Source organism: Doryrhamphus excisus, chromosome 4, assembly GCF_030265055.1.
Source record: "Doryrhamphus excisus isolate RoL2022-K1 chromosome 4, RoL_Dexc_1.0, whole genome shotgun sequence".
In the NCBI taxonomy this organism is placed as follows: domain Eukaryota; kingdom Metazoa; phylum Chordata; class Actinopteri; order Syngnathiformes; family Syngnathidae; genus Doryrhamphus; species Doryrhamphus excisus.
Window position 1 is genome coordinate 17,539,908 of NC_080469.1, and position 22,553 is coordinate 17,562,460.

Consider the following 22,553-nt stretch of genomic DNA (forward strand, 5'->3'; position numbering starts at 1 on the left):
GGACCTGGAGGCCGCCAGCCGCTGCGTGTGCCACCAGCAGCCGGCCTCCTGGGCCATCAACTTGCCCTGGATCGAGTATGCCCGCAACTCCCTGGTCAGTTCTGCCACGGGTCTCTCTCCCTTCCATGGGGCTTATGGGTACCAACCCCCAGCCTTCCCCTCGCAGGAGTCTTCTGTCCCCTCGGTGTCCGCCCACCTGCGCCGCGCTCGCCTGGCTTGGCGCAACACCCGGAAGGCCCTGGCACGCACAGCGGAGCGCAACCAGCGCCTGGCCAACCGCCACCGTGTGGCTGCACCTGAGTACAAGCCGGGACAGAGGGTTTGGCTGTCCACACGAGACCTGCCCCTCCACACCTGTTCGAAGAAGCTCCAACCAAGGTTCATCGGCCCTTATCCCGTGGAACGGGTCCTCGGCCCCTCCTCTGTGTTGCTCAGTCTCCCGGACTCTCTTGGTATCCATCCCACATTTCACGTCTCCCTCCTCAAACCAGTCAAGGTCAGTGACCTCAGCCCTCCAGAGGTGCCTCCTCCTCCTCCCAGGCTTATAGACGGCCACCCTGCATTCTCGGTCAAGGCCATTTTGGACGTGAGAAGAAGGGGCAGGGGTTTCCAGTACCTGGTCGACTGGGAGGGGTACAGCCCCGAGGACCGCTCGTGGGTCTCTCGCGCGCTCATCCTTGACCCTGACTTACTCTCGGACTTTTACCGTCGCTTCCCTGAGAAGCCAGGTAGGCCGCCAGGTGGCGCCCATCGTTAAGGGGGGGGTACTGTCACATCCTGGTGCCCTTGCGCGGTTCCCCAGTCTCCTCCCTGTTTTTGTGTCTCCCCAGATCCTCTGTTCCTGGCTGGAGGCGGAGCTGCTGAACGCACCTGAGGCCAATTACTCCGCTTGCTCTTAAGCTGACTGCAGACAGCTGGGGAACGCCGGATTATTGCACTGCAACCGCTACGCTACACATGCCGCTGCTCTGTCTCTTTGTTCCTTGTGTTTTTGCGTTCAGCAGCGCTCGCCTCTAGCCAACCCTCTTTGAGTTTTTCCATGGTGCTCCATTCCGACACCATCGCTTTTTGTTATTACCTTTTGGGCCTAATAAAGCCATCAGAACTCACTCACCTGTCTCCAGTCTCCGTGTCCGGGACCCAGACCCTCCGGGAGCGTAACACTCTGCTGTGTATTCCAGCCACATCTACGCTGGCAGAACGTCTGTTTTCAGTTGCAGGTAACATTGCTTCAATGAGGAGGGCAATCCTCCGCCCTGAGCACGTTGGCGTGCTCACCTTCCTTCATTGCAATCAAAAGCTCCTTGCACACACACTTGTCATGACAGAGAAAGAAAAGCAGGGTCGGTCATTACATCAATTCTTCTGAATAAAATAGCACTCTCAGCTGAAATGTGTGAAATTGCATGCATGGCCTCGTTCAAATGTTCTTGCTTTTTATGTGACACAGAGCACTGTTATGCCTGAACTGTAAAGTCTGAATCCTGCAGCTGCCACAGTTGGGTCGTTTTGTTCATTTTTAAAAAATTGAAGCCATATATTTGTCATACTTACAAGAAATGCTAAGTTGAAAGTAATGTTATTTATTTTTATTTGTGTTTTATTTATTTCTATTTGTGTTTACATGTGCCACTCTGGAAAAAAACCACAATCCCTATGCACAATGGGAATTGGGGAAATAAATTTGGGAAATAAATTGATTATCTAAAAAAATCAAAGCAACCAATTGGTCATTCATTATGAAGTGAAATGTGTTATTTTCTTTTGTGTATTAATAATTGTTCTTTAACTAAACAAAAATATGTCTTATCCGATTACTTGATTAATCAAAGGAATTTTTGGTAGAATACTTGATTACTGAAATATTCGATAGCTGCAGCCCTAGGGTGGAGGAAACACCACAAATTCATGTGTCATCATTTCTCCCTATATCAGACCATATAGTCAACAAGTATATTGCACAACAGAGGAGCCTTATAACCAATGTGGTAATAATGATTGCATTTTCATTCATTACGGATACGCACCGGCTGTTTTAGTAATTGATAGAAACTAATATTTTATGGTGCAAATAAAAGTGCTGCTGAGTTCCTCTTAGATGCAATTTTGCATATATTTTTTAACAGCAGATGAACGTGCATTGTGTTCTGCGCCCTTGTGGTGTATGAAACAATCTATCTGTGTTTTGTCTGTTATTGTACTTACCACTGCTAACAGTAGAGGGTGTTGTATAATCATGTTAGAGCAGGGGTGGGCAAACTACGGCCCGGGGGCCACATCCGGCCTGCCAAGTGTTTGAATACGGCCCGCCAAATCTTTCAAAAGTATTTAATTTAAACTCAACATACAACCTGGCATCATGGCCTGAGCCAACCTTTTGATGGTTGTATCAATTTCGTTGTTTGACATGGTCTGTTGTTTACAAAGTGCTCCTGAAAAAAGAGACACAAGCACATAATAATAATAAAAATTAAAATAATAATTATTATATTATTATTATAACTATTATGATTATTATATTTATTATATTGATGCTAATTATTATATTAATTATATATAATAATATTGTTATATTTGCATATTTTACATAATAATATAATAATTATTTTAATTTTATTTTAATTATTATAATATTTTATTATTTTTAAAATATTTAAATATAAATATAAAATAATAAATAATAATAGCAGATTGCATGACAATTTTACAGATACAATAATACCAGGTGGACTGTTACGTGTAAAATATATAGTCTGCCCCCCCCCCCCCCCCCCCCCCCCCCGGAAATTTTGTTATATCAATGCGGCCCGCGAGTCAAAAAGTTTGCCCACCCCTGTGTTGGAGCCACAACAGGCCTGATTGGCTAAGGCAGGGGTGTCAAACTCATTTCGCATCGTGGGCCTAGGGAGATGTAAAGTGGGCCGGACCATTAAAATTATACCATACTCTGCTATAAATAACCAAAATATCATGTCTTTCCTTTGTTTTGGTGTAAAGAAGCACATTAGGAACATTAGGAAAATATTGAAATTTAATGAACTATCCTTTTACAAAACATTTTATGAAACACCTCATATTTCCTTAGACAAATGTGCAATTTACTTTTATCATTCACAAATATGCATTGCAACTGATCCCACTGATTGTACAAAGGCACAAAACTTTAATTGGTACTGAAAAATATAGTAATGCACTTTAAGATTAAATGAGACTTTTAAAGAAAGGGATTTTTAAGCCACTTACACATACGCATATAAAATCTAAATGTAATCCCTGCGTACACCTTACAAACTAAGGAGAGTGATTTTAAATGTGTAATGAAGAAAGTGTTCGCCTGTCCTGTAAATCTGTAAACTTCATACATGAAACATACATACACATACAATATATACTGAACATTTATGGAGTTGTATGAACAGTAGAATTCCATCACACAACTTTTTTTGTTTTTTTTTTTGTTTTGAAATTTTAACATTAAAGTGCACATTTTTAAAATCACCACAGTAAGGATTCATCTTCACAGAGCTGTATTCTTTCAATGCAAACAGTAAGCCGTCATATTTTTCGCTGTGATGAGTGTCGTAGTGGCGTCGAATATTATATTCCTTCAATACCGAAACTTGTTGCAAACACACCAAGCACAAAGGTTTCCTGTGCATCTCTGTAAATAAATAGGACGTGGTCCATTTTTCTTTGAAAATTCTACACTCCTTATCTACTTTTCTCCGTTTGGATAACAACATTTTGGCTAATGAGGGTGTAGCGGAGAGGTAGAGACCAAGGTATTAACAACGTCGTAACAAGCAGCAGATGGCGCATTGATACCGTCTGCTGTTTTCAGTCTGTCTCAGTGATGCGGCTTGTCTTCTACTCTGATGGAAAGAGTGCGCCCCTTAGCGGATAATCCATGAATTGCAGCGAATTAAAAATATTAATTCCATGTCTTTTATGCATGTTTTCCACTTTCAAATTATGCTGCGGGCCTGATCGAACCTCCTTGGGGGCCGGTTCCGGCCCGCGGGCCGTATGTTTGACACCCCTGGGCTAAGGGTTCTGTGTTCGGATTGGCTGTAGATCATTGTCAATCAATGTCCTTTGTGCACCACTCCTGTGTTTTCTGTTTGCTAGGATCGTAGTTGTATGATTGCTATGGCGCCATGATGGAATACTGTAAATGAATCTTCAACTCAAAGAGGAGTATACGACAGGAGCAATGTGTTTTAACAAGAACACAAATACGCTACAGCCGAACAGCGCTGGGAGAGGCACGTCAGAAGAGTGAATACAGTGAGTCACATAATAATTATTTGCGTGCAAGAGATTGATCATTAAAATTCAAACGAAATTTGAACTTTGAGAGTGTTTAAACAAGAAGGAAAATTGATAAAATGTGTGCCTGTCTCAGAAAAGTCTCTTGAAAGAAACAAACAATAATTGCAGACAACTAAATTGGCTACTTTGTGAATTTCACTTATTATGGGCTATTTTGGGAACTTATCCCTCACACTGTACTGCACAACATAGCAGCCATAGAACCAATGTTATTATATAAGTGCATTATTCATTCATTCAATATGGACTGGTTGAAAAAAAGAATAGTTTTGCACCACAGTTTCTTGACATTATAAGACTGTTTGAAAATAAAAATAAAATGTAGTTTTACTGGCCACCAAAGAGAACCCCTAAGTGTGCATAATGAGAGTCCATGCTCAAGGCTAAGCTGAGGGCTGAGAGGTGGCCTCTGTGTGTGAGTGTGTCTTGTTGATCCCCTTTCAAGCTTCAAATAAATATATAAACTCCTATCTACGGCTAGCCTGCTGCATATTTTAACATAGATACTGTACATGAGGGTGTTTGTAAGCCAGTGTATGATTGTATAGAATATAATATATAGTACAGTAAACCTCGGATATATCGGATTCAATTGTTCCCACTGGTTTTGTCCGATATAAGCGAAATCCGTTATATGCGTATACCGGAAAATGTCCGGTATATGCGTAAATCGGATTTTATCCATTATAAAAAGGCACTTCCTTGACTATGTTTCCAATGTACCTGGACTGGGCAATGAAAAGAGACGTAAGGTAATGAGAATTTAACTTTATTGGACTCCGAGCATAACAAATTGTTAATTAAGCTAGGCCCTGTCAGGCCTACGTTATTTCCAATAGTGAGGTTAAGATCTCATTTACTGCTGTGCTAGTATTATTGACGTCACTCACTTTTATATTTGTCCTAAATCTGGAGCCAGGAGAAAGACAATAACCAGTGACATCAACAAGATTAGCATAACGATGGGGCCATCCGATATATGCGAGGGAAATTTAATGGAAATGCATTGGAACGGGACTGGAGATTTTGTCCGAAATAGGCGAAATCCGTTATAAAAAATCCGATATATGCAATGAATTTTTATTGGAAATGCATTACAGAAAAATCGGTTCTTTTTTATCTGTCCGTTGTGAGCGAATTTCCGATATATCCGAGGTTTACTGTATTGTACGTGATATTTTCTGAGGTGGAAAGTGACGACTGTACATTTATTTATTTTTTGAACATTTTGTAATTGCACATTTATTTCAGTGGGGTTTGTACTGAACTGTGGTATAGTATGGTATAGTATTTGTGTACAAGTGTCTGTTTCTGTGATGTGGCTGATGCTATAATGGTCTTGAGCAGCGGCCCCCGTGGCAAAGAGTAGTCTCTGTCTCGGAGCGGCTGCAGCTACGCTGAGAGCAGCCTGACACTTCATCATGTGCGAGTGTAGCCCCTAAAGGAGGCCAATTAGATCCGAGCAATGCAAACAGCCAGAGGGGTTATCTTATGATCCTCTGACCACACCATTTAGTAGGGGGCGGGGGCGAAATAGGACAGTGTGCGGTTGTGTACAATGCTGTGAGTAGTGATGCATGGTAGCTTGTGCATGTGTGTTGCATGCAGTCATAGCGGATTACATTAAGGTCACGTGGAAAAACATTTGAAATAACAATAGGAGTGGCCATCTTCATTATTCATGAAGACGACCTGATGGGATGAAATGTGGCACAACATGGTTGGGAATGTTGTGCTGAATCCCTTTCAAGTTCAACTCTAGCTAATTTCTGTAATCAATGTCAGATCTTTAAGTAACAAATTATTTTTTTAATGAATGCTGTCCTAATTGAGTCTAATTTAGTCTAAGCTTTAGATTTGAACACCCTGTGTTCTAATGTTGATGATATGTCGAGGTCTGGTACATGTTGTAAATGCCATTGCTCCTGTTACCTTTTGCATGGTTAAGACTCGGACAAGGCAAAGCAAAGGGAAATGGTGCAAGTCCAAGCTAATAATCGAATATTCATTCATTCATCTTCTACCGCTTATCCACATGAGGGTCGCGGGAGTGCTGGAGCCTATCCCAGCTGTCTTCGGGCGAGAGGCGGGGTACACCCTGGACTGGTCGCCAGCCAATCACAGAGCACATATAGACAAACAACCATTCACACTCACATTCATACCTAGAGCCAATTTGGAGTTGCCAATTAACCTAGCATGTTTTTGGAATGTGGGAGGAAACAGGAGTACCCGGTGAAAACCCACGCATGCACGGGGAGAAACTCCACACAGAGATGGCCGAGGTCGGAATTGAACTTAGGTCTCCTAGCTGTGAGGCCTGCACACTAACCACTCGTCCACCGTGCAGCCAATAATCAAATAATTAGATTATATTTATCTTATATTATATTTGGGTGAGCTGACTTATTCTGAGGGGTGGGATATATGCCACCAGGCCCATTATGAATACAGAAGAAAATCGATTCAAATTCAAATTACAACACTGCCTTACAAACCAGCAGAATATTGATTTTCCACTCACAAAAAAGACCAAAAATCGACTCTCCAGAAAAGTGGTATTTTGGCTGTTTCCTGGTCAGGCAATCGACTTTTTCTCAAAAACAGCTTAGCTTGCCTCCTGTCCGCAGTCTCATGTCCTTATATGACTACAGGTGGAGGCAGGGGGAAGAATCCCTCCCTGAACACCTCCCCAGGGATGCGCCCGGGAGGTACCCTAACCAGATACCTAAGACACTCATCTGACTCCTCTCAATGCAAAGTAGTTGCAGTTCTACTTTGAGTCTGTCCTGGATGACAGTCCTCTAACCTATAAGGGAGATCCCAGCCACCCTGTGGAGAAAACTCATTTCACCTGCTTGTACCCGCAATCTTGTCCTTTCGGTCACTACCCATAACACATGACCATAGGTGAAGTTCGAAACGTAGATCGACCGGTAAATTGAGAGCTTTGCCTTTCGGCTTGGCTCTCTCTTCACCACAATGTAGCGATGTAGAGTCCGCATCACTGCAGACGCCTGTCTGATCTCGCATCCCATCCTTCCCTTACTCGCGAACAAGAGTTACCTAAACTCTAAATTGCTTTAGAAATTTTCCGAAATGATTGTGGTTAGTTGATGAATGATTGCTCATCAAATCCCATATTGCTACAGTCAGAGAATCCGTTCCAAGGACTTGGACTATACATTTTTCCAAGTGAAAGCAATCATCTTTTCATTTTTTTTTCTCATATTTTCCCTGTAACCTTTTTCTGTTTTTGCTTCATGTCACGGACTTGCCACTTAGGGGCAGAGATAAACAGGTCAGAGAGAAAAGCAGCACCCACTGGCTGAAACTTTTGACCTTTTTCTGCACCTCGTCTCTTTTCTCAGCCGACCTCTGGCCGTGAATGTTAAGAGGACCTTTGCATGTTGTCTTTGGAGGGAGGGCGGTAAAGGAGGATGGAGAATAGCTCCACTTAATAATGTTAGGACTGAGCAGTGCTATCCTAACCATAGTACTGTCATAAAAGAACAGTATTCTGCTTCCCTGTGGGCCAGTTGGAGCATCTTGAATTTGTTGGGATAGCGAAGTGAGCAGTGACCGTAAACGGCGGCAGGGAGAGTAAATTTAGATTGGTTGAACAGCAGATGGACCGAATGTACTGTAGAGGTCTTAATAGCCACGCATACATGGACCCAAATATTCCTATTGCATTCGGTTTATTTGCTCAAATGGAAAGAATTGAACCTTTGTAAACACCAAAAGTGCCGATCCGAATGAACATATAATTGGATTCCCAGGGGTGGAATATTCCTTTCCCCAATCCGATTGAGGTATCTTGTACCCGTTCAATCGGAAAGTTGTTAGGGTGCGTTCTTCTTCGTCGTGTTTTTGTTTATTGCCGGTTGGCAAGTAGCTTTTGGTGTGCATTAGCGCCATCTGTGGAACAGAATCTAAACCCTTCTGTACGCCATTCACAAGTCCAGTTTTTCCTTAAAAAGGAAATATATATCTATATAAAACATGTCTCCAGTCTAATTATAAAATATTAGCAAGATTGAATTTTATCTTTTCCTTTTTAAATTCAGCACATTCTTAGATATGACGAAACACGCAGCTTGAGATGTTCTTCAGTTTTAAAAATGGAGGCCAGCAATCGGCACTGGACTGCTGTGGAAAGTTTGTTTTTGATCCAAACTAAATTTCAAGACTGGACCAACGAAAAACTGGCTATATGGAGTTATTCCAACAAGTCAAAGAAAAACTTGGGGAAGTCGGTATCACATGATGTTGATGTTTACGCTTTACTGCGCATGCCCCATTGACTATTCTGTTGGATTATAGCGGCGCATGTAGACAAGAGATTGGAATATTCCTTTACATGTACACCATTGTTTTCGGAAAAGTCATTCGTATAGATTCCATTTCGAAAACCGAGCATCACTGAATGCATCCGTCACAAAGAGACGAACAAACAGTCGGTGGTCGGGCCTGGAGTTACCTGGGGCGGGCCGGGTTCCGCTTCCTGGGGGTGTGTGGAGGGCGGGGGACGGGCTCCCTTCTGGTTGGTGGGGGCGCCCTTGTGCCCACAGGTGTGTGGCCCCCGATGCCCTTCTGCCCTAGTGGGGTATGGTCTCCCGCCGGTCTCGGGGGTGTGGCTTTCCTCCGGCCTGCTGGCGCCCTGTTGCCGGTTGGGATTGCTCCTCCATGGCCTCTTGCTGGTCTCTTCGGGGGGAAGCTTTGGGGGCGGGTCTTGGGGAGTCGGCCCTGGCTTTGCCCGCACCCACGGGGCCGGTGGATCTCTGGCGGTGGGGGCTTGACCTGGCTGCGCGGGGCGGGGTTTAGTGGGTGGTAGTTATAGGTTATCACATTGTTTGTCTGGTGTCAGGCCAGGTATCATGCCCCCAAGTGTCAGTATCAGCCCAAGACCGGGGGGGGGGGGGGGGGGGGGCATGATACTGGGCCTGATACCAGACAAACCATGTGATGATGTTATTATCACATACTATTTACTCATGAGCTTATTATCACATACTATTTAATCATTTAATAAAAAAGACCATTTTGTTTCCAGAAAATTTTCAGTTTAATACATGTATTATATCTAAACAGTGTAAACACAATAATTGCAAAAATATTTCAACAATAATATTTTATCAACAGTCTTATCTTATCAATGTCTGACAATTAAAGTTCCATTAATCAAGTTTGGGTTTTTTGGTCTAATATTCTGTTTGCTATTTTCCCTATTTGTCTTTCGCGGGGAGTGTCAACCGCTGACATGTTGACAGAGCACAGGTGGCAGCAAAACAAACGCTGTGTGTTCATGCTTGTGCGCTGTTCTCTGATTGGTTGTTTCATGGGCACGATACCAGAGCAGCGCGCTCTGAGTGGACAGCTACGGGGGCTGATACTGGACATGGTTAAACTCTATATTTTATCAATATCACTGCCCTGGGCTTTGACACAGTATAATTTCGGCCTTTTCCCGTATCATTCATGGGCGGTTTCTAGGGTACAGGGCCAATTAATACTGTAGTATGTGATAATTAGAGGTTATCACATGGTTTGTCTGGTATCAGGCCAGGTATCATGCCCCCAAGTGTCAGTATCAGCCCGAGACCGAAGTGTTGACATGTTGACATATTGTCCTCTTGATGACTGTTCCCGGTGACTGTGAATGCACCAGGGGTGGGGGCGTGTCGTGTTGAGGAAGCACTGTTGCGTTGCTGGCGGTGGTTGCAACGGCGTGGTTACGGCCAACAGTATCCATTATTGTTGTGTAATAAAAGCTTGTTAGCGATCACAGTCGTGTCCTTTCCATAGCGTCGGCAACGACATTACAATAAACATAGACACGTATTTGTCTAACTCAGGCGGGGGAATACTTTCTACCAGTCTTCGTTCGTTCTTGCAGTTGCAGTCACCCTTGGTTTCCCGACTTGTATTTGCATTTTTAGTTTTTTCGATCATTTCAAGAGTGTCCTCCTCATTAATGGTGATAAAACGTTCCATTTCTAATATTCGGTTTGCTATTTTCTCTATTTGTCTTTCGCCGGGAGTGTCAACCGCTGACATGTTGACAGAGCACAGACGGCAGCAAAACAAACGCTTGTGCGCTGTTCTCTGATTGGTTGTTTCACGGGCATGATACCAGAGCAGCGCGCTCTGAGTGGACAGCTACGGGGGCTGATACTGGACATGGTTAAACTCTATATTTTATCAGTATCACTGCCCTGGGCTTTGACACAGTATCATCTCGGCCTTTTCCCGTATCATTCATGGGCGGTTTCTAGGGTACAGGGCCAATTAATACTGTAGTATGTGATAAAAGGCAGTCTCTCTCCTTTTGTCATTCTCAGTGACAATTACATATTCACACACGCACATTCACACACACGAGCACACTTACGCACACATATGTGAATATATGCACAGAAGTACACACCTCCATATGGGCACTCACAGCACATGGGTGCTTCTCTACACAATCTACCATCTTATCCCTGAGGTCTATATGCTATTGGTATGATATTATTACAGTAATAATGTTGTCAAACAGTGAGATTTTAATTACTGCAACTGTATGGCTGTAATTCTGTTTACGACGACACGGTTCATGTCTTCATTGTTACTATTGCCACTGGTAAGTTGGACTGTTCATTTCAGTGATATCATCTCTATTGTGACCCTTAGCCATCATTGACATTTAACTGATGCAGTCCTGTTTGTCACTGTTGTTGTTATGGGAATTGTTGTTGCTGTTGTTTTTGTCTCTACTGCCCACCCCCCCCAACCCAACCCCAGTTTCTCTTCTTCTTTTCTGTGTTTCTTCTTGCTCCGGTCCGGTCGCTCCAAATGCGCATAACAAAAACATAAAATATCGGCAAATAAAATTTCATGGTACAGGGAAGTTGTAGCAAATCTGTTTAGCATGTAAGGGCATTTAGATCAACAATAGTATCTGCCCCAATGGCTGGACGGGACGGAAAAAAAAAAGAGACTAACAAACAGCAGTAGAGGAGAATGAGAGTCTTCTGCATTTACATCTGGCTAATATTATCAAAGAGGAAATTGTGAGCAGCAAAGTAGCCCAGTACCCCAGGCTCACCTTACTTTGGCTTTTATGGCTTTCTGTTCCTTTTCTGTCCGATAAGGAGCATGCAGAGTTGTTGATGAAAGCTGCCTACTACAAGCTTGTATTGATTTTCAGTCATTTACTAGCTGTCTTTGACTGGGAGGGCACAGACCTCAACGTGGTGGACAGAAAGTTGCAATATGGCTCCTGGGCTGCGATAATTCTAACAGTCACCTCTCTTATTACGGCATCTGTCAAGGAGGTACTATTTCAACTTTGTCAATCGTTGACAATCATTGGAGGAAATATTGGCATTTACAGAACAGGAGTGGAACAGCATCATCTGCCGGTATTCCAGTTGTCTTGTTTTGGTTTTTCTTGCTTACAGCACTACATTATATAAGTAAGGGAAAAAAAATCTTTTCATTCATTCATTCATTCATTCATTTTCTACCGCTTTTTCCTCACGAGGGTCGCGGGGGGTGCTGGAGCCTATTCCAGCTGTCTTTGGGCGAGAGGCGGGGTACACCCTGGACTGGTGGCCAGCCAATCACAGGGCACATATAGACAAACAACCATTCACACTCACATTCATACCTATGGACAATTTTGGAGTCGCCAATTAACCTAGCATGTTTTTGGAATGTGGGAGGAAATCGGAGTGAAATATCTTTTTTTTTTTTAAATCTAAATTAAATTAAATTAAATTAAATTAAATTAAATTAAATTAAATTAAATTAAATTAAATTAAATTAAATTAAATTAAATTAAATTAAATTAAATTAAATTATTTTCTACCGGCCCAGCTTGAAGAAGCCACATGGGATCTCCCCCTCGTAGACCCACCACCTACGGGGGCAAGCATAAGGGTCCGGTGCATTGTGTGTTGGGTGGCGGTCAAGGGCGGGTGCCTGGGTGACCTGGTCTTCGGCGGCCAAATCTGGTTCTTGGGACATGGAACGTTTGGTGGGGAAAGAACCTGAACTTGTGCAAGAGGTTGAGATATTCCGACTAGACATAGTCAGACTCACCTTGACCCACAGTTTGGGTTCTGGAATCAAACTCCTCGAGAGGGGCTGGACCTTGTTCCTCTCTGGAGTTGCTGCAGGGGAGAGGCGGCAAGCTGGTGTGGGCTTATTAATAATCTATGATCTACTTTGTAGTCGTATCATCAGACCTGCGTCCGCATGTTCTGGACACACGGGTAAAGAGAGGGGCTGAGCTGTCAACTGATCACGACCTGGTGATGAGTAGGATTAGATGGCGGGGGAGGATGCTGGACAGACCTGGTAGACCCAAACGAGTAGTGAGGGTGTGCTGGGAACGTCTGGCAGAGACATACCTTCCATAGAGGAAGCAGTGTCTGAGGACACATACGTGGACAGTGCCATCACCGTGGCTGAGATATCTGGGGTGGTCAAAACGCTCCTCAGTGGCAAAGCTCTGGGGGTGGATGAGTTCCGCCCAGAATTCCTCAAGGCTCTGGATGTTGAGGGACTGTCTTGGCTGGCACGTCTCTTCAACATTGCGTGGAAGTCGGGAACAGTACCTTTGGATTGGCAGACCGGGGTGGTGGTCCCCCTTTTCAAGAAGACCGGAGGGTGTGTTCCAACTATAGGGGGATCACACTCCTCAGCATCCCTGGGAAAGTCTATTCCAGGGTGCTGGAGAGAAGGGTACCACCTTTGGTCGAACCTTTGTTACAAGAGGTCCAATGCGGTTTTTGTCCTGGTCGTGGTACACTGGACCAGCTCTACACCCTCACGAGGGTGCTCTAGGGTGCATGGGAGTTTGCCTAACCAGTCTACATGTGCTCTGTGGACTTGGAAAAGGCATTCGACCGTGTCCCTCGTGGCGTCCTTTGGGGGGTGCTCCGGGACTACGGGATTGGTGGCGCGCTACTACGTGCTATCCGGTCCTTGTACAAACGGGGCAGGAGTCTGGTTCGCATTGCCAGTAGTAAGTCGAGCCTGTGTAACATAGCAGAAATTAAATTATTACAATATATTGTCATGTATTTTTTCATTGTACTTGTCTCCACTCATTCTTATTGACCTCTATGAACTATAGACTGTATATACAGTACAGCATATTGCTACAGCAAACCTCCCTGCAATATTCATTAAAAAATATTTCTGTTTTGCACATTCTTTGGTGTGAATAGAAATTGATTATACCTTTGTCCTTTATCATCCTATACTATTATACGATAGTGGTATTACATACAATCCATGCTTAATATACTTAAATATGCTCACAACATTAAAAAAAAACGGCTGCATCTTGATGCAATCTAGCTGCAGCTTAATGAGTGTCATTCCTTTTTAATGTCAATTACAGCACCTTTAACTAAGTACCGTCATTATCCCAGCAAATATTGTGAGAAACAAACGAAACCCATCCAATTTTGCCATAAAGAAAAAACGAGGGAACAGTAAATACATCCGGAATGGATACTGCAATCTGTTTTGGCCATTTGGGAAATGCATGCCAGCTTTCCATCAATTATCTAGACTCAGGAGAAATGCAATGCATAATCTTTGTGCCATTATAGTTAGAATGACTCCTAAACTACCCCAAAAGTGTACTAAAGAGGGATGTGCTGAGTCCAATATTGCTATGCATACATATATATATATATATAGGATGATGTGTTAGAGGATTAGGATTTACATTTCATGCTGTCAGCTGGAATGCTCTGCTTTGCATTGACAGTAAGTTGCATTGGTGAAATATACCGAGATGACCATGCCCACTCTGGACTCACACATTCACTCACATTTAAATCAATATTAAAATCTGGAGTGGGAGGGGTTAAGCATACACTCTGTACACTCTGTGGTGAAGTCATGTGACCTGCCTGATGGATGATGTCATTTCGAGTGTCCGCGGAAGCTTGGATGTGATCAGTCTTCATACTTTAAAGCACTACGTCCTATGCATGATGCACCCCCACACCCCTCCCGCAGAAACCTTCGATAAATTGCTTCATTTGAGGTAAACACCAAGCATCTGCCCATCATCGCATTGTTTTTAAACTGTTTTTTCCCTTAATTAATTGTGGGTTTTTAAGGTCTCAGGTGGAAAAAGTAGTCACGCTGACTGCTAATGTGTTTTCAAGCCCCCTCCCCAATAACCCCAATAACACAACACCAAATTCAAAGGGAAAAAATGGCAGAACTTTACAATTTCTCAGCTGAAACTCCTGGGAGGATAGCAAGACTCTTCAAAAATAATGTTGGCATTTAGAAATGTCATTTGAAAAAAGCATTTACCCCCGTCCCCTCAGTGAAACGTACAGCAACAGTTCTGTTTAGAAGAAAACATCTCCACTTTATTTTGGTTTCAGGAGAATTTCCAAGCTCCAGTGGGGAAGCTAGACCGACAAAGCAGCTGGACTCTAATATTAAATGTTGGGGCTCTATTTGCCAAGCTTTAAACTGACCGTAATTATGAATGCATGGACCTATCAGCAGCTTTTTTGGGGCAGGGTTGGGGATGGAGGGGGCAATGATGGAGAAGGCTTGGTCCCCTCAGGTTCGGTGTTGGGTTCTCAGTAGAAGCTGGGGATTGTTAGTGGAACGTAGTATCGTTCTTACATTGAATGGTATTGTTATACAGTAGGTGAGCCAAATTGAAAATATTATTCTTATAGCCAAGATTGGCAAAAGTTTCCAAGATACACTTTTAGGCCAAAATAGTAAATTGATGCAAAATAAAGCAAAAACGGTAGTTTATCAGAAGGTACAATCTGTCTACAAGCAACCAGTTCTATCTGAAAGCCTGTCTGCACATTCCAATATATTCATTTTAATATGTCTAAAGTTATGATGATAAAACGTTTTGTTTTTATTGACAGAAATCTTATTTGCAAAAATGCGGAAAAAAAACGGTTTCTTGGAAACTACAAAGCAGATCATTATAAGCAGCTGGTGGCAAACCTCTTGAAATCCTAGAAAGCCCTTGGCTGTAATACGTCACTAAAGATACACTTTTTGGATTCTTATCTACATTTCTTCCTATTGCATGGGAAAGGATTCCACCACGATGTTGCAGCGATGGAGACCAGTGTTATACCTTACCTGTAATTCTTACTCCAGACGAGCAGGGCTCATTTTTGAATCAAATTGAAAATTATACAAAATTGAATAGTGGTAACAATGAATTATCCCCTGCTGGAATCCCACCATTAATAACCTTAAATTTGGCTCCTTGCTCTCTCACCTCTTCTGCAGGCATGTGCTAGTGAACTAAAAGTGATGCTCCAAAGTCAACGTGGGTAGAACGTCCACAAAGTTCTTGCGGACACCCGGAGAGCAATCAAACACAATATACTGTCCAACTTTTATGTCTTCACTGAGTGTTTCCATCTTTCTAACTGCACTCTGGACTGTTGTCAGCGTTTGCACTGACTCATCTTCATCGGGCCGCTGCAACATTGCAATAAACATAGCTCAATGTCACCAGAAAGAAGAAAGTTTCACATCGTCAGCACTCCTACAAGAAAAAAAAAAGTCCAGGCTGACCGGGCACCACTGTTGCCCCCACCCCCACCAAAAAAAGCTGGAATATGGCAGCTGCTGTCATCATGGGCCACCCAGAGATACAATAAAGTAGATACAGCAGTCAGTCAAAGTCAGACTGTAGCTGGGAGCCATAATTGCATTTGCCAATATCCAATGGTAATAACCGCAAAATGTGAGATGGCCAATTTCATTGTTGCAACGGAGTGTGAAGACCGTTGCAATTCAAAACGCTCACTCATCAAGTTTGGAGACGGGGGCTCGGAATTCATCATCATCCTTCCTGTGGCTGCACGGCTATCACACGATAGACTGATGGAATATGCTAACGTGTAAGCGTTAATTAATAAGCCGTGCACTCATCAGAACATTTCTTTTTCCTCATGTAAGTGGTAGGTCCAAAACCATAAAAAATGTCAATCAGGGGTCTATGTACCCCCGAGTAAGGCACTAAAACCCCAAATGCTCTTACACGTTCCCAGCCTGTAATTTAATGAGGACAATAGTTGGAATGTTATGAGACTTGGGTTTACAAGTCCTACGAGTGTTAAGTTGCAATAAAAAACAAAGTATGATGTTTTCATGGTCTTTTCAATATATGAGAATAAAGTTGTAAAATTATGACAATAAAGTTGTAATTTTAGGAGCAAAATAAGTTTTATGTTGCCACTTGTACAAAGTTTTTAACCTGCTAAAATGAAATTACTATAGGAAATAATAAAATGCATTAAAACAGTAGGAAAGTAATCACAAAGTTGTGTCTTTGGTCTTTTTCCTCATTTTCGGCATGACTTCCTGTTCAGACTTTTATTTTGTCATGCCCATATCCTGTGTTTGACCTCCAGTGTCAACTTTACGTTCTGTTTAACGTTAGCAAGTGGCAGCTGCCGAATTATTACTTCATTATACTTTGCATGGTTTGCGCCTCATTTGCTTGCTTTTACTTCCTTGCAGCTTTTAAAGGACAAAACATATACAATATAGTTTGTTTAGAGAACCAAGGCGGTCGCTGACTTCGCATATAGCAAGAAAGGCTCCTGTTTTTTTAACGTTAGCATTGTCACGAGCAGGCTTGCGAGCTTAGCAATGCGACCCCAGGATGCAGAGAGCAGGACCAAAAATGTAGGTAAAAGGAATTTAATGGCGTTTAAGCTAAGTTGACAGCAACTACAGGCAAACCAAACACAAAGACAATGAAGCCCCAAACAAAAGAGCACACACCTGAACTAAATAGGGAGAGTGGAAATTAGAGACAGGTGTGTGAAAAGAGTCAGAGAGAAAGCAGAAGGGAACAAGAAAGGAAGTAGTACCAAAATAAGGGCATGAAAACCAGAACAGAGGCAAGGAAGGAAACTAAAAGGAGCTGTCACGAGAGGGTGACGCCCACATCGTGACAGTACCCCCCCCTCAAGGACGGATCCCAGACGTCCAAAAAGTCCACAGACCAAGAGGGATGGGAGGTGGGGGGAGCGGAGGTGGGTTGCTGGCCGGACCTCTCCGGAGGTCGGCCAGGGTGGCAGGGCCACGCAGGAGGGCGGCCTGAAGGGTGAGCAGCCCGAAGGGAACCGGGCTCCTCTGGAGGACGCCCATGACGGCAGGCCCAGCAGAAGCCATGGATGGACCCCTCTGGGGGGCGGCCAGGGTGGTGGGCCTGGCAGGGGAGGCCAGCCCGCCGTGGAAGAGGTGGCGCCGGAGGAGGAGGCGTGGCGTCCCGCCGTGGTATCGGTGACGCCGGAGGAGGAGGCGTGGCGTCCCGCCGTGGTATCGGTGACGCCGGAGGAGGAGCGGCGTCCCGCCGCTGAAGAGCGGACGCCGGAGGAGGAGCGAGTCCTGGATCTTGGCTGGACTGTGGAGCAGAGGAACAGCAATGTGAGTCTTGGGCGAATGGTAACATACCGGACAGCACATCCCGGTTAGCTGCTAGAACCGGTCGTGCTGGAGGTCCGGTGGGCTGTTCCTCCTCGGGCGACCAGCAGAGGGCATCATCCCCACACTCCACGGACGGGGTGTGATGTGCGTCCTCCGACGCACTGCTGGTCCTACTAGCCCCCCCTTCCGAAGGCGGATTCCAGACGCCGTATGCTGCTGGATGTGGAACCAGGGACGGGAGGAGGGGGACCTGGAGGAGGGTCAGCCCGCTCTGCTGCCCGGACCAGGTCTACAAGGGACCTCAGGCGGGGTTTGGGCTCTGGAGGGGTCTGGGGCATCAAGCCCCTGGACACGAGAGCCAGGGGATGCTGGGGCTTGGGGCTGCGCGGCTTGGGCACAGGAGGAATCCGGGGAGTCACGCAGCTTGGCACGGGAGCCAGGGTTTGGAGACCCTTGAGGCTGCGTGGCTTTGGGACTGGAGGAATCTGGGCCGTCATGCAGCTTGGCACGGGAGCCGGTGTTTGGGAACCCTTGAGACTGCGCGGCTTGGGGACAGGAGGAATCCGGGGCGTCACGCAGCATGGCACGGGAGCCGGGTTTTGGGAAACCTTGGAGCTGCGTGGCTTGGGCACTGGAGGAATCTGTGGCGCCACGCAGCTTGGCACGGGAGCCGGGGTTTGGGAACCCTTGGGGCTACGTGGTTTGGGCACAGGAGGGGAACGTGTGCCACGGTCCTCTTCGTGTTGCATGGGGGGCAACAGGGAATCTGAAACGGTAGGCGGCTGGGGCTCAGCGGGCTGTCGTAACGGGGGCACCATCAATAGTGGTGTGATGGGCCGGCACTCAGCGACAGCGTGGGGGGTTAATTCCGCCTTGGCGTGGCATGGCGTGGAGGAAGGGGGTGCCCTCACCTTACAGCCACGCGGACCCTTTGCGGAGGTCGGCCAGGACGTGCGTCGGCGTCGTGGTCGGATAGGCTTGTCCATTGCGGGTCCCGGATACACCCACGCCATGGGGATGAGCGTGCCGTCCGGCCCCCAAACCATATCCTCCAGCTCCTCCGGGGTAAACATGGCTGATTCCTTCTCCATGGCCTTGAGGATCTGCCAGGTCCAGAAATTGCTCTCCACGAGGTCGTCTTGTGGTGGCTTCATTCTGTCACGAGCAGGCTTGCGAGCTTAGCGATGCGACCCCAGGATGCAGAGAGCAGGACCAAAAATGTAGGTAAAAGGAATTTAATGGCGTTTAAGCTAAGTTGACAGCAACTACAGGCAAACCAAACACAAAGACAATGAAGCCCCAAACAAAAGAGCACACACCTGAACTAAATAGGGAGAGTGGAAATTAGAGACAGGTGTGTGAAATGAGTCAGAGAGAAAGCAGAAGGGAACAAGAAAGGAAGTAGTACCAAAATAAGGGCATGAAAACCAGAACAGAGGCAAGGAAGGAAACTAAAAGGAGCTGTCACGAGAGGGTGACGCCCACATCGTGACAAGCATTCTCAGTTGAATGAATAGTCTTGTTCAATTGTATGACTGTGGGCAACGCTTTGAAATATAAATTACTGCCATCTACAGGACAAAAGTAGAACAGCATACACACGAAAGTAAAGTCTGGTTAGCCAGTTTGTTAGCTTTGGGACTAGCTTTTCATCATAGGCGATTAAATCCTCTAATGTGAGTTATTTGTAAGCATTTTTTTAAGTACGTTTGAGGCCTTCAAAATGGAGCGAGGCTCCATAAAGTAGCTGTAATTCCTAAATGCCATGCTTTTTTTTCTAAAATGAAAGCTGAACGTCTACACTTGAATCACATATTGCCATAAACACTTGTTTGGATTACAAAGCTTGTCACCATGGACACGGCTGGGCCCTGTGAGCATCAAGTGGGCCTCTATGGTTTCTAAAGAGGAACAATTATCTCATGACATCAAACACAGGCCGTGACAACGTTGAAAGGCAAATAGCTGGAGAGATCATCATCAAGGCCAAAAGCATTTAGGACTCAGGTGGGGAATTCATGACAAATTAGGGATACACAAAAGAGAAAAAGAAAAAATAATATCATAGCATCACAGGAATAAAGTGGTAATTACTAGAAAAACTATTAAGAGAATTGAGTGGTGAGGAAAAATGTGCAATTTTATCAGATATATTTTTACATTTATGTGGCAAAAAGGTTCCAATTAAATGCTAATAAAAAGGCATAAGGGATGATAATTTAGAATTACAAGAATTCTGTGGGAAAATTATGTTTATGAGAATGCTATTGTAATTATAAGAGAATAATGGTGTAATATGAGAAAAAAGCTGTCATTTTATGGGAAAAAAGCAGTAATTAAGGTCTAAATGAGAAATAAGGAAGTCATTTTCTGAGAGGGAAAAGTGTACATTGGAACCTTGGTTAGCGTCATTAATTCATTCAAGAAAGTCTGATTCTCACCAACTGAATTAATTTTTCCGCATAAAAAATCATGTAAATCCAATTAATAGGTTCCAGTAAGCCAAATATGTTAACACAAAACATGTTTTTATACTTTGACATATAAATACATGTAAACAATGAATGAAAATGATACATTTCCTTCATTGACAACAAGATTTTAGACGTGACTGTCCCCAAAGACACAATGTGGCACCGAGATCAACCACCACCACCTTCCTGTTTTGACATGAGTTGTTTCATTTGTGTTTCTCACCCAAAATGAAGCCAAAGAAAGTTGCAAGTGCCAGACTTATATACTTTTTATGGGCATGAACCCCAACGGTTCAGCAGAGACTTGGCATGATTGAAAAGAAAGGAGAGGTCTGAGGGGTTAAGTTAGCTTGCTAGCTCGCTAGCTAGCAGCCGTGTCAAGTCCCTCCAGCATAAGTGTTGCAATGTGGGGTAAACAATGAATAACAGGAGTGTAAAGATGACTATAGGGGTGTTAGTTTATGTCTACAGGGCTCTAATAATTATATCAAAAGCGTATTTAGAAAGTCAGAAACATGTTTTCTATCCTCTAACAACAAAATATTCAGTTTATCACCAGTGAATCCAATATCGTGGCAAATTATTCAATGCGGTCAGTCCTGGAAGCGGTGATTTATTCTTTATCCTTGTTTACAATTTTCCCAATGTGATATACTTTCGGGCCCAAATACTGTCTTGATACTGATCATTCCTTCTGAATGACTCCTTATTCAAGAGGGCCAAGCAGCTTCAGGCTACAACGGTTGACCAGGACAAGCCTCAGGCAGTGAAGTTCATGATACAGTTCTGCAGCTCACGCAGAAATGCAGACACCTCACGTGGCAGGTTGTTGCAAGTATGACTTGTAAAACAAACACAAGTGACACGTGAGGGCCTCGGATCATGTTGACATTTGTATTCATCGTCCACCGAGACGCAATTTCGTTTCAGTCAAGAGATGCTGATCTTCAGCAAAGTTCAACCAGGGAAATAAGCCACTCCTTGGCTCTTTGAAGAGTTGTTGCATGCATTAAAATACGATGCATGTACGGTTATTAATGAGAGGGTTCGGGGAGGAGCGGTAGAAAATGAATGAATGAATGAAAGTTATGCTTGAAATGTATCTGTTGTTTCCCTTTTCTAGTTGGGAACTGATAATTTCCTGAAACTTATCTATGTTCCACAGCTGATTTAGGAAAGAGCGGAAAAAGATAGAAACAACGTTTTTTTTTCTGATGAAAGATGAGAGTCTAATCTTTCTTTTGGTAGGTTCCACGTTTATATCACCAATATTCAGTGTGCCTAGAAAGATCAGACAAAATCGTCTAAAGTGGTCGGTTGAATGAGTTAATAATGTCAATAAATGAGAACTATAACCTTCAAATTTTCTGTATACAGACCTCAGTGCAAAATAGTCAAGTCAAGTCACGTGTATTTAATCACAAAATACAAAATAGTATTTATGATAGCCACAACTTGACACCGGGACAGATTATTTCCTTTGGGAATAACGGTTTTCCATTGCAATAAAGAAACTGTGTTCCTCAATAATGGTTCTTCATTTCATTTGCCACTTTCTGATTTTCTTTTCGTTTACAATAAAACATGATATTTTACAACTGCTGTTACACAAAAACATCTTTTTTGAATTCTGGTGTTAAGCGGCAGGGCCAGCTTGTGTCATCATATGTCTGATAACGCTACTGACGAACAGAGGTGTGCAACAAGCAAAAGTCAAAGCCTCAGGCTATCCATTTTGATGCAGCCTACTTCCATACGAGGACATTTATACAGTCTGCAAACTTCCATGGAGTCAGTGAAGCATCCACAGCTCCATATTTTTATGTGTCCGTTCAAGGTCACCAGCTATGAGGATATGAGGCAGCCCGGGAGTCCATTGACCAAATGTACAGTCAATATCATTTTCATTAATTTAACCAAGTGGAGAAGATTTAAGAGACTGTTTTAATAGAAAAACACCTTTTAAAAACAGTTTTTCACTATGGACATTTCTGGCCTGCAAATTGCACAGTGATGTAATCAGTCATACCAAGAATCACTTATCCTCCACTCAAGAATAGGTTTTATTATCACTTTGGATGAGCATTTTGTGAAAAGATTTTGCACCAAAAAAGGTACACGTCAACCTCCATTGCACTAACATTGAATGGCTATTGAATGGCTAATGACTAATTGACTATTAAAAACATTAAAATTAGACTTAAAGGCATATCTCCCCCAGGTGGTCGATTTTGGTATCCATTTTATATATTAAGAAAGACCAAAATTTCTACTCCAATCAAATTTAACTCAACT